The sequence below is a fragment of the Haematobia irritans genome, chromosome 5 (genome assembly GCF_050003625.1).
Source record: "Haematobia irritans isolate KBUSLIRL chromosome 5, ASM5000362v1, whole genome shotgun sequence".
Classification (NCBI taxonomy): domain Eukaryota; kingdom Metazoa; phylum Arthropoda; class Insecta; order Diptera; family Muscidae; genus Haematobia; species Haematobia irritans.
Genome location: NC_134401.1, coordinates 36402646 through 36416615, shown reverse-complemented (window position 1 = coordinate 36416615; position 13970 = coordinate 36402646). Strand labels below are relative to the sequence as shown.

At 35.9% G+C, this 13970-nt stretch overlaps 1 protein-coding gene and 1 long non-coding RNA gene across 2 annotated transcripts in view; both read right to left on the bottom strand.

Moving 5' to 3' along the window:
- Positions 1-13970, bottom strand: part of LOC142241559 (zinc finger protein 277) — a 62810-nt gene that overhangs the window by 33302 nt on the left and 15538 nt on the right. The window lies entirely within an intron of this gene.
- On the bottom strand, positions 3157-13537 carry LOC142237943 (uncharacterized). Its single transcript, XR_012722598.1, has 4 exons — positions 13149-13537; positions 12948-13095; positions 3609-3722; positions 3157-3538 (listed from the first exon to the last, which is right to left on the bottom strand). It is a non-coding gene; the product is annotated as an uncharacterized LOC142237943 (long non-coding RNA).

Genomic DNA, 13970 nt, shown 5'->3' with positions numbered 1-13970 from the left:
CAGTTCCAAAGATTAAGGTGCCGTTGTGTCCAGGCGACTTTAGACCCATATCTATTCTTCCAGCCTTATCGAAGGTCCTGGAACATTTAATTAAGGCACAAATTCTTGAAATTGTGCACTTTTCTGATAACCAGTATGCCTTTCGTCATGGGCATAATGCTACGTCGATGTTGTTAAGGATGACTGATGAGATTAGATGCAATCTTAACGAACGTAGATTGTGTTCTGTTGTTGCATTGGATATAGCGAAGGCTTTTAATAGTGTTAATTATAGTAAACTTTTGTTGAAGCTTAGCAGTCAATTTGGATTTTCGGTAACAGCCTGTAAGCTTATTTTTTCCTATGTGGCAGGACGCACACAATATGTTAATGTGGGTGATAAATCGTCGTCGCTACGAGCCCTTTACGCAGGTGTCCCTCAAGGTTCCGTATTGGGTCCCCTCTTGTTTATTTTATATATGGATGACTTCCATCACTGTTTATCAAATAGACAATGTGAAGTTTTCTGTTTTGCTGATGATATTTTTCTTTTATTTTCTGCAAGCCGAGATTATCCACAGTTGTTGGTTGATAACATTAATGCATCGTTGGAACGGGTGGTAGATTGGACCATGAACAATTCCTTATGTATAAATTCTTCTAAATCAAAGGCAATGTTGTTTGGATACCCTGGGCGAAATGATTTACCTTTGAATATATCTATTTCTAATAATTATATTGAAATTGTTGAGAGGTTTAAATGTCTTGGTATTGTGATTGACTCCAAACTTTCCTTTAGTGCACATATTGACATGATTTGTGGTAGGGTGTGGAGTACTTTAAGACGTATTTATTCAGCTAATATTTATATGCCTCTTTTTGTCAGGCGATCTGTTGCACACTCGCTTTTGATGTCCCACATTTTATATGGCCTGGAGGTTTTCTCTGGAACTCATGGGAGCTTTCTATTGACTATAAAAAGGCTGGTTAATACAGTTGTTCGCTTTGTATATATGGTGCGTCGGAGGGAACATATTTCTGGGTACGTTAGGAAGTTTTTGAATTGTTCTTTTAGTGACTTTGTGAATACTCGTTTACTTCGACTATTCCATTGTACTATGAAAAGTGGAATTTCTGCAGCACTTTGCCGTAGCTTTACTTTCGGTAGATCTACACGTAATCCCCAAATATTTATTCCGAGAATTCGGAAATCAATCTATGATAAATCTTTTATTGTAAGAATTGCGAGATGCTGGAACTTTTTACCGCTTTCTCTACGGGTTTTTTCCCATACGAATAATGTTTTCCGTCTTAAATTAGTTGTACATTTTAATACGTCTTCATCATAATATATTAGGATATCTACGCACGAACTATCTGGACCATTTATTCTAATTCTTGTGGATTCATGTCTAGAAATTTTAGATACTGTTACTTGTTTGATTTTGGTTGGGGAACCAATACTAAAGTTATCACTGATTTATTTATATATAAATTTAAAGACATATATTTTTTGTTATATATATATATTTATATATATATATATATATATATATATATATATATATATATATATATATATATATATATATATATATATAATATATATATATATAATATATATATATATATATATATATATATATATATATATATATATATATATATATATATATATATATATATATATATATATATATATATATATTTATATATATATTTATATATATATATATATATATATATATATATATATATATATATATATATATATATATATATATATATATATATATATATATATATATATATATATATATATATATATATATATATATATATATATATATATATATATATATATATACATTTTTTTCTGTCATACAAAGAATTATTTTATATTACTTAGGTATGATGTTGCTTTGTAATACGTTATTGGCCAATAGGCTTTTGTATTATAATTTATGAATATGTTGCAGGCTATAATTATGCATATGTGCATGGCTGCCGGTATGGTATGGCCACGGCCATAGGGTCACAATGGAAATTCGATTATTTTTATTTGGCGTGCCCAGATTTTTATGGGTAAATGATTTTGGCAAATGCGACAGTTAATTTTTGTGGCGATGGGCGATATAAATGAGGCGAAAATACAAATTGCTTTCAATTAAGAAAGGAATTGATTTTCGGCTTGTGTAGTTGATGTGATGTGTGTTGTATAATGGCGGAAATGTGGTTGGCCACAATGCTAGGCTGACAGATATAGTCATGTGGGCGCACAGCTAAATAGCAGCGTACTACGCTGGATGGGTATGACGTGTTCTTTTGCGTAGTAGGGAAGGGGACTTGAATTCACACATCGTTCAAATGTGTTCGGAGTGGTTGAATCTCCAATTTTTTTTGATTCGAGGAAGCAAAGAATGAAGCCGCGAATCGCGCGCTGATTTCAGTCGCCGCCGACCAGTTGTTTTTGATCAGTCGATGCCGCCGCCAAATATGCCGACTCATCTCGACTTAAAGTTAGCTGCTAACGAATCAAAAGTATCCATTTAAATCGGAAAAAAATATTGATTATCGTAGTTTTTGTCGTATGTGTGAACCTTCCATCCATAATCAATCAATTACGACCTGCTATAAGATTTTCGCAAAAATTTAGCTCAAAAATTATTAGCGAAATGTGATTTTGATTGGGTGATTGGTTGTACAACTAATCGTATTACCATTCAAATAACGTCTAATTGATTTCATAATGAATAATTGTCCGCCGCCGAATGAACGAAGTTATATCGGTTTAGCCGTCAAGCCGCCGCCGCTAGAGATAAAAATTTAGCGTCAGCCGCCGTAGGCAAAAATGGGTCGGTTTTATTCTCTGCCAAGGAGCAGAATATGAGGCGGTATTGGGGTAAGGTTTGGTGGCCGTTAATTTGAATGATTCACGATTGAGTAAACCAACCCTGTATTTTAGTTGGAGCTGGTAATACCGAAGAAAATAGAAAAAAATGGGAATTGTAAAAAAATGGGGGATATTGGAAAATTAGCATTTGGCGGGGAAAACAGGGGGTATATAAACATTGACTGCGGGAAAATCGACATTATCAAACTGAGCAAGGAAGACAAACCTCTGGCATTTGTGTGTTCGTCCATTATAAGAAAACTAAATATCAAACAATAGTGGTGTTTTTTTTTAAATACATATCGTACTAACGTTTATTATTGTGAGTATTTTGTGCATTAACAACTCGTAGAATAAATGTTAATTAGAGTAAACATATTTAAATGGTGATAGGTATATTTGCTTCCGATTGGTGAGACAGCACTGGCCTAAAAGGACGCCTATGAAGGCCAGTGCATGACATTATTTGGAGGAGCTGTCCAGTAACTGACACTTTGATGAAAAAAAAGCAATTCCGGCATACATTAAATATAAACTACGTCAAAAAAGGCGAGACCATTTGCGGCATCAAGATTGAGCCCACCATTATTGGACATCACCGAGCAGTATATTCAATTTCCAAATTTGGCTGTTGAGGGAGATCACCAGTGAAGTACAAGTGTGAACCTGCAAAGGAAAATAAATAAGCCCATAAAAAAAAAACAGAATAAATATAACAGGTAAATCTGTGTCTCACTAGTATTGTGTGATGTCCGTCCATAAGTTGAGGTAGATGATTGTGTCTTCCACATATAATTCCTGCTGTTTGGTAAATAAAAAAATAGAAACGGTTGAAGTGGTGTTCCAAAACCTGAAAAGAAAAAAAAAGGAACTGATATTAAAAAAATAACTGGAAAATAATATATAAAAATTAAGAAAAGGATTTATTTATAATTGATTAACATAAGAATGTATAGTAAAAGTTTAGGATTAAGAATCTAATTGTTAAGACAGCGATTTTGTAAGGGGAAAAATATCTTTATTGAGTGTTTAGGCTTTGGGTGGTAGGATTTCAGGATACTTGTATTTAGTTTGGTACTGCGAAGTTGTTTTGAGCCGCAGACTGATTCTTTTAAGAGAGCTCTTTTACTAGATTTCTATAGAGTAAATTATTGGCGAGGAATAGGCCATTTGAACAAGGTTCTGAATCTGGGTCATCCTAGAGATTGTGCCAAGAGGTAGTTACAAAGATATCTTTCTTCATAACATCTGATTTAACTATATTGTTATACAAAAAAAAAAAAATCAATATTAATTGCATATGAGAAAAGAAATTGTCATTTCCTATTCTTTTATCACAATTTGTGGTGTTTTGATTAATAAAATTGTAATGTCTTGATCTGTTGTTAAGAAAAATGTTGTGTTGGTAATTTTTGGTCATTGGGGGGGCCGAGGTATGAAATAATTGTGTGAGAAAATTGTGTGTGTGGTATCAGGGGCCCAAAGAAATATGTTATTGGCTAAAATGGAGTGTTTTTGGGTCATGGTTGGGAGGGCAAGCGTGGGGTCATAACACCAAGACCTCTGGATGAATGTTTTCCGCTCGAGATAGTCGTAAGTCGCTTTGTTTTGTATTTGTGTATATTCAAACTCGTTCGATGTTAGTGCTCTGGGTTTGATATAGGCGGGTTGAGTCCCACACCCATAGAGATCGCCGTAGTCAGCCGGACAGCCATGTCAAACGCCGCTATAGACGCACATAACAGAGATGGCGCCCAAACTAAAAGAAGCAAACAGCCTTATGTCGCAATTTATAGAGTGGTGAATAAAATTGCCTCTTTAACTGTGATATTAGGATAAGGGAAACTGTGCAATAATACCGAAGCACATAGCCATAGACCACTAGATTAAACAGAGAAATAGAATTGAGAAAATATTCGACATCCTTTACATTTCTGTGATATATTAATGCAGCCAAATTTTTAGATTTAGAATTTTGATAGTGCAATAGTATATCCAGTTAGTAAGGAGAACATTTTCTCAAATTTTACATGTGGGTAGTGCAATAACTCGTTAATTCTGATCAACAACAACGAATAACGATCGTATTGCATTAATCCATGATTTGCTAATATTAAATTTTAAACATAGTAATGAAAAAGAAGAAACTTAACAATTATCGCTTCATTAAGGGAACTGTGCAATAACCGTTTTGTCTAATTAATGCGAAAGTCAGAGTATTGTGAATTCCGTGTGCCATGAACTTGTTTACGTTCTTAGTGTTAACGAAATGTCATGGACAATGAAGTAGAGTTAGTTTTTTTTTGTACAACCGTTTTTGTTTTGTGAAGATTGTCTTGGAAAACATTGATGCATCTCATTAGAGAACGCTTTATATGATTAAAGAAATAGTACCACACAAGCATAAGCACAATTATTCCTGAAAAGACCAAAGCCCCCTCGACTTTCATGATATTTTTTACTTAAAAGAAAATTAAAAGAGAATTCTGGTTTATGGGGTGAAGTAGAGTAGATTGTATGTTGTGTTTAGATTAATATATTTGGAATTATTACATTGAACTATTTATATTTTTACATTTATTATATATTTATTGTAATTTGGTGTTTAATGAACTTGAATTGCAAATTCCACTCCACTTTCTTTTGATAATCGATTAAACGACTGAGAATTGTTTTTCGGACACAAGAGGGAAATGAGCTATTTTACTCGCTCAAGGGGGAAGAATAAGAGATACAGGAACGAATCTTTTGACCTGAATAGATCCGCGTATAACCCAAGGAAGAAGAATCACGTGAGTTTTGAGGACGCTATGGAACAGTCGAATGCTCAAATGAATAGTTATCAAATGTTTGATCTTGCTGGTTCGATAATGAGGAGTAATCAACAGGGCCCTGTCGCCCCAAATAATGGCCAACCTCAAGAACCTAATATTGCCCCAATAGGAGGCACATTTCAGAACCAGGAAGCTGGTGAGACGTTTCCACCGGGTGTTAGAGATATGGTTCAGGATGAGGCCGCGTCCGTTCAGCGATCTCTGGAGGATAAGGTCAGGGATATGGTCAGGAATGAAATGAGTGATGTTAGGAAGATGATAGATTCATTGGCAAAGGGTATGAGTGAGCTTTCAGAGGCTGTTCGTAAACAGGCACCTGCTCCTCAAACACAAAATACGCCGTCTGCTAACTCTAACAACCAGGTGAGCTGTGGGGGTCAAATAAATACATTACCGGCGTCAACTAGTGGTGGCACTTACTCACACGTTCAAACGCCGAGATCATCACCGATACCCTCTAGCAATAATGCTATCGTGAATATACCAAATGTTAACAATGAACCCCTGAGAATCAGAGTGGACAAATTAGGACTGAATTTCAGTGGAGATCCAAGAGATCTCCGTGTTAATGATTTCATTTACAGGCTGGAGATAATGCAAGCACAATACAACATTCCCTGGTCTGAGGTATTGAGAGACTTCTCATTCTTAGTTTCTGGCCAGGCAAGGGAATGGTATTGGCTGCATAGACGGAACAGTATAGATACTGACTGGGAGGGATTAAAGCATGCCTTGCGGGACCAATATCAGTCGCCACAATCGAAGTTCGACATACTGAGGGAACTACTCGAAAGGAAACAACGACATAATGAGACAGTAAACGGATATTTTCACGAGATGGGCATATTGCGCTCGCGGTTAATGCAACCAATATACGAATATGAAATGATTAAGATTTTAAAAGGAAACATCAGAGAAGACATAAAACGTCATGTTTACCAAATGACAATATCTTCCGTAGAACAATTGCGTATTGAATGCATTGAAGCTGAGCGTAATTTTCCCCGACGTGAAAATAAACCCATGCCTATACCACAACGATCTACAAGACAAGTAAACGAACTTTATGACCAGGAATATGACTGCCCTAGTGAGGAATCTTCAGTGGACATGATGGAAAATGTATCAGCACTTCGCGGCCCTCTTCAAACAAAGACGAAGATCACTTGTTGGAATTGCCGCGAAGCTGGACACCTGTTTATGGATTGTCCTGCAGATTTCAGGAGGTTATTTTGCTACAGATGCGGAAAGCCTGAAACTGTAACACCTAAATGTCCGGTGTGTCAGGGAAACCTGAAGAAGGGCGTGGAGAAGACAGGGGAGCTACGTCCGTCCGAAGTCCCTGTGACACAAAACAACTAGAGGATAAGGTACTTAAAATTTTAGTTAGTGATAAGGGTAGAATAAATAGAGATAGAGCTAGGATTGATTATAAGGACTTTACACCAGCTGAGAGACACTATATACCCCTGGAACAGCGTAAGGAAAACTATGAGAAAGTTCGGGAGAGAATTTTTAACTCAGAGGTGCGTGTTGTACCCGCGAAAATCACCAAAATAAGAAAAAAGGCAAAAGAGTGGCGTGAGCAAAGAAAATACTTGATTGACTCGTTGGCGAGGATTACAAGAGTCTCTAATGACCCCAGGGCTTTTGCCGAAATCGATATTATGGGGAAAAGGATCAAGGGATTATTGGATTCTGGCGCAACAGTCAGTATTTTGGGTAGAAAATGTAGAGAATTAATCGAAGAGTTAGAAATTCCTATTATACCACTTTCGAGCAAAGTTACTACGGCTGGAGGGACAAATTATAGGGTTCTGGGGAAAGTAAAAGTTAATATTCACTACCAAAATCAAGAAAAGGAAATGTTTTTGTACTTATGCCCAGATTTGGAGCAAAACTTATATCTTGGCATTGACTTTTGGCGAATGTTTCAATTAGCCCCCGAACTCATTGGCGTATCCGAAATAAATAGTGAAAAAATTACCAACGATATGGCAAATCCGAATGAAAAATATAAACTGAAACCCCATGAACTCTCTGCTGAACAAGCCGAACGGTTAAGAGAAATGATAGACAAATTCAAAACCTTCGAGAAACATGGATTAGGATGTACATCGTTGGAAAAACATTCAATCAAGCTGATCGCTGGGGCTGAACCGGTAAAAGATCGGCATTATCCGATGTCTCCAGCTATACAAGCAATAACATACGAGGAAGTTGACAACATGTTGGCTCTAAAGGTTATCGAAGAAAGCGAAAGTCCCTGGAGCAACAGAACAACCATAGTACGGAAACCAGGGAAAAATCGTTTCTGTTTAGATGCCCGCAAGTTAAACAATTTGACCGTAAAAGATGCATATCCTCTCCAAAATATAGATGGGATTTTGAGTCGAATTGACGAAACACATTTCATAAGCAGCGTGGACCTTAAATACGCTTTCTGGCAGATAGAGCTAGATGAAGAGAGCAAGTCGTATACAGCCTTCACGGTTCCAGGTCGTCCATTGTACCAGTTCCGTGTGATGCCCTTCGGCTTGTGCAATGCCGCACAGCGATTATGCCGTCTGATGGACAAAGTCATTCCCCAAAGACTAAAGGAGAATGTCTTTGTGTACTTGGACGACTTGTTGATTATTTCTGCCAATTTCGACGAGCATCTGAGGCTTCTCAGCGAAGTAGCTGATTGTCTGCAGAAAGCTGGTCTCACCATTGGATTAAAAAAGTCACAATTTTGTTTCCGTCAATTGAAATATTTGGGGTTTATAATTGGAGAAGGGGTATTGCGAACTGATCCGGAGAAAATTGAGGCGATAAACAAAATCAAAGTGCCCAAAAACGCCCGAGAAGTTCGAAGTTTCCTTGGCACCGCTGGATGGTACCGAAGATTCATTAAGGACTTCGCCACAATCTCGGCTCCACTCACGGACACCCTAAAGAAATCTGCCAAATTCAATATGGATGAAAAAGCTAAAGAGGCATTCGAAAAACTGAAAAAGGCCTTAACCTCTGCGCCAGTCTTGCGACACGCCGATTTTTCAAAGCCTTTTTACATTCAATGCGACGCGTCGGAGTATGGTATAGGAGCAGTTCTGTTCCAATTAAATAGCCAGAAGGAAGAACACCCTATAGCCTTCTATTCCCAAAAGCTCAATAAATGTCAAAGAAACTACAGTGTCACTGAAAAAGAGTGCCTGGCGGCGGTGATGGCAATTAAGAAGTTTCGGCCCTACGTTGAACTTATGGAATTTACGGTGATTACAGATCATTCGAGTTTGCAATGGCTAATGAGTCTAAAAGATCTTACCGGTCGCTTGGCTCGTTGGTCATTGCAACTCCAAGGATTCAATTTCAAAATTGAACACCGTAAAGGTAAGGACAACGTAGTGGCCGATATGCTATCCCGCCTGCCCACAGTAGACGAACTGGAAATGGACCAAGTGTTTGAGTTTGAAACGACGGAATTCGAGAGCGACGAATACAAGGAGATAAGGGATGAAATAGAAAGGAATCAAGAACGACTACCTGATTTGCGAATAGTTGGGAATATGATATTTAAGAAGGGGTTGAACTCTGACATTCCCGAATTGCAAGAATTTCAATGGAAGTTGTGGGTCCCAAAATCTTTGACACAAAGTCTAATAGAACAAGCCCATGATAAAACCACATCAGCTCATGGAGGCATATCAAAAACGCTATATCGTCTGAGAGAAAAATATTACTGGCCGAAGATGGCGGCTCAGGTCAGAAAATATGTGACAAGTTGTTCTGTGTGTAAAGAAACCAAACCGTTGAATCAACATACACAACCCACGATAGGAAATGAAGTTGTCACTTTGCGTCCCTTTCAGAAACTTTATATCGACTTTTTAGGAAAGTATCCACGGTCTAAAAGTGGAAATACTTTCATATTTATAGTCGTAGATCACTTTAGTAAGTTTACATTTCTGAAAGCAATGCGAGAGGCAACCGCTTCAAACGTGGTGAAATTCTTAGTGGAGGACATATTTCGAAAATTTGGTGTACCGGAGACTATACACAGCGACAACGGCGCTCAATTCATTTCAAAAACCTTCAAAGACATGATAGAAACATATGGAATTAATCACATGCAAACCGCGCCTTATGCCCCACAATCGAATGCCTCGGAGAGGGTGAACCAATCTGTATTGGCAGCGATAAGAGCCTATCTAGAAAACGATCATCGCGATTGGGACCTTTACCTAACCGAAATCGAATGTGCCCTCAGAACATCAGTTCACAGTGCAACTGGAGTAACTCCATTTTTCGCACTTTTTGGATATAACATGTACACACATGGCTCGGATTACAAGTTGGCACAAAAATTGCATACATTGACCGACCACGAAATCGTCCAAGTAAACCGAAAAGACAATATGGAACTGATTCGAGAAAAGATAAAAGGCAATATGCATAAAGCTTATGAACAAAGTGCTAAGCGATATAACGAGCGAGCTCGTAAAATAACTTTCGCCCCGGGACAAGAGGTGTACAAGCGCAATTATGTTTTGAGTGACTTCGGAAAAAACTTCAATGCGAAATTTGCTCGCAAGTTCATGAAATGCCGCATTGTTAAACCAATAGGAAACAACATGTACGCATTGGAGGATCTAAAGGGCAAGGCTATTGGAACATGTCATGCTAAAGATTTAAAAAGGTAACACGGACGTGATGTCAGTTGCTACGGGGGGGCAAATGAAAGCAGGCGTAATCAGAAAAAAAAAAATAGGTTCTTGTTTGTAACCAAACATCTAAGTGAAACGGCAGGTATAGGTGATTTCATACATTTCTACTTCTAGGAGAATTGCGATAATATTGCAAACAATTTCTAATAGCGACGACTCAAACAAACAGGGTCTGAAAAAAAAAATGTCCAAACTAAATATGAATTTTGAGAAAATTTTCCATAGAGAGATAATTTCGTCGAAAAATTGCACGAAAATATATGTTTTGGGTTGTGTTCTTATGGAAGTGAAATTTCGGGGAAATTGTCCACGAAAAGACTCACATTGACCAAAAAGCATTCCAAAAAAAAAAAAAAATAAAAATTTTTTTGATCAGACAATTTTTTTTTGTAGTGAAACAAAAATCAATCATGTATTAGTACCAATTAATTTTTTTTTGTTGGATAAAATAAATTTTTCTTAAATGAGCTTCAACTATTTTTTTATTGATAATAGCATTTATGCCATTGTAGACGTTTCAATGGGAAAATTAATTGGATGAATTAAATTCGCAATTGAATAAAAAAAAAATTTCTTTGGCGAATTTTTTTTTTTTTTGGCTTAAATTAAAGTAACACAATTGTTCACCAAAAAAAAAAAAAAAAAAAAAAAAAAAAAAAAAAAAAAAAAAAAAAAAAAATATCACGAAACATTTTCCTTTCAATTAAAATTTTAATTGAGTTTTAAGACATATTTAATTAAAAATTTAATTGATTTAACAATTTTTTTATTGAAATAAAAATCAATCACAAAAATTAATAGTAGCAAATAATTTTTTTAGGAATCAATTAACTTTTAATTATCCTTCAATTAAAATTTTATGGATACTATCGTTTCTGTAATTGAAGACATTCAATTAAAATTTGATTGCGTCAATTAATTTCGTGATTGAATCCGAAAACTTTTTTTGTTTGGTTACTTAAAGAAGTAATCTTTAAATTAAATTGAATATTGATAGTTTGAGTAAAACCATCAAATTTCATTTCTTTCAAAAATCAGTAATAATTTGGATTTCTATTCGGCAAAGAGAGCATAAAAAATTCCAATTTATATGTTAATTTTAATGAAGCTACATGTTCGGCACAGAATCCATACCAAAATAATTTTCGGGAAGATAATAATCGTTAGATCAAAGTAAAAATTATTGAGTGTAAAGCCATAGTTACACAGGAGACAAGTTCACGAAAGATTATCCAATTAAAATTTTAATGGAGCTAAAAAAAAAATGTTTAATGGAAACATAATTCCGAGTAAAAAGTTCCATGGAAATGAAAATGTGAGAAAATTTTCCATGAGAGTATGAATCGTGTGAATTTCCATTAGAGAAATACTAATGGAAATTTCAGTTGATAGAAAATTGCATCAAAAGGTTATATATATAGAAAATTTTCTACGAATTTTATTTCTATGGGACATTGTCTCGTCATTCCATTTCAATAAGAATTTCGTCGGAATATTATTTCTATGGAAGATTTTTTTATGAAGTGAAAATAGTCTCTAAACTTTCTAGGAATTTCCTTAAAAATATTAGGTATATAGAAAAGTGTATTCGAATTTATTTCCACAGAAAAGGTTTTCAGAATGATATGCCTGTAGAAAATTTTCGCAGATTTTCTAGGAAGTCTATTCCTTGAGAAAAGTATATCGAGTTGTAATTCTAGAAAAATTTTTCTTAAAATATGTATATGGAAAATTCAATCAAAATTTAATGCCGTAGAAATATTTATACACCGATTATACCTGTAGAAATTTGTCTTTGAGAATTTTACTTGTATAGAGAAATTCCTCAAAAATTTATGAAGAAATTTATCAGAACTACATTTCAATATAAAAATGTCTCAAGAGGATTTTTATTTGAGAGAAATTTTGTCAAGATTTTGTGGTGGAAAATGGAACGAATTTCACTGAATTTACATAAGTCTTTAGTGAGATATTTATATTTCACAATAAAAATAAGAACCCAGAATGGAGGTGATTCATCCATTTTGGTCTGTGATACATTATGTTCACGGTGGGACAAATCTTTCGAGCAAATATTTTCACACGGCTCACAAAAGTTTTCTTGAAACAGGTAAAAATTGTAGTCGCCGGGTATTCATGTTTAATTTTTCTTATTGTCACCAATTCGTATGTCACAAAAATTTCAGGTATCAAACACATTATATAGATTATGTTATTAAGAAAGGATAAATAATCGATAAACGAATTAGAACATTAGTGTAAATTTTGTTTTGATATAATTTTGATATTACACATCATTACTACAATGGCACTACTACATTTATAACAGGAGGTAATTGTTCTTTCCTTTTTTTTGCTGAGATGTGAAATCATTCCTGTTGGCAACAAGAGGAAGATTGCACAACAAAAATAAAGAAACAACAATTACATCGTACACAAGAGGATGTTAGGTAGACACACAGGGTAATGGGCCGCAAGCAGGGAAGTCACAAACACACTCACGACAACATGACACCAGCCATTGGTATGGCATACCTTTTTTTTTGTTTTTGTAAAACAGTGGACAGCCGATTTTCCATAAGTGTCCAGGCAACGATGGTTGTGGTCATATGGTAGGAATTGACGTTCGACTATTTATCAGCTTGGACCATTTTTCTTATTCCACCGGATTACGTTAAGAATTCTGTGTAATGTAAACATAAATTAGACACTGACAAAACTGTCTGTTGTACTTACCTGAGGATAGGCAATCGCCCGATTTATTAGCCCGGCTTGAGACTCTCAGGGGTGAGAGTTCCCCACGTGAATTGTAGGGCTGCACATCATGTTCGTTCTCGAAGTCTCGTCGACCATGGTGGTTTGTTGCAGGCTATAATTATGCATATGTGCATGGCTGCCGGTATGGTATGGCCACGGCCATAGGGTCACAATGGAAATTCGATTATTTTTATTTGGCGTGCCCAGATTTTTATGGGTAAATGATTTTGGCAAATGCGACAGTTAATTTTTGTGGCGATGGGCGATATAAATGAGGCGAAAATACAAATTGCTTTCAATTAAGAAAGGAATTGATTTTCGGCTTGTGTAGTTGATGTGATGTGTGTTGTATAATGGCGGAAATGTGGTTGGCCACAATGCTAGGCTGACAGATATAGTCATGTGGGCGCACAGCTAAATAGCAGCGTACTACGCTGGATGGGTATGACGTGTTCTTTTGCGTAGTAGGGAAGGGGACTTGAATTCACACATCGTTCAAATGTGTTCGGAGTGGTTGAATCTCCAATTTTTTTTGATTCGAGGAAGCAAAGAATGAAGCCGCGAATCGCGCGCTGATTTCAGTCGCCGCCGACCAGTTGTTTTTGATCAGTCGATGCCGCCGCCAAATATGCCGACTCATCTCGACTTAAAGTTAGCTGCTAACGAATCAAAAGTATCCATTTAAATCGGAAAAAAATATTGATTATCGTAGTTTTTGTCGTATGTGTGAACCTTCCATCCATAATCAATCAATTACGACCTGCTATAAGATTTTCGCAAAAATTTAGCTCAAAAATTATT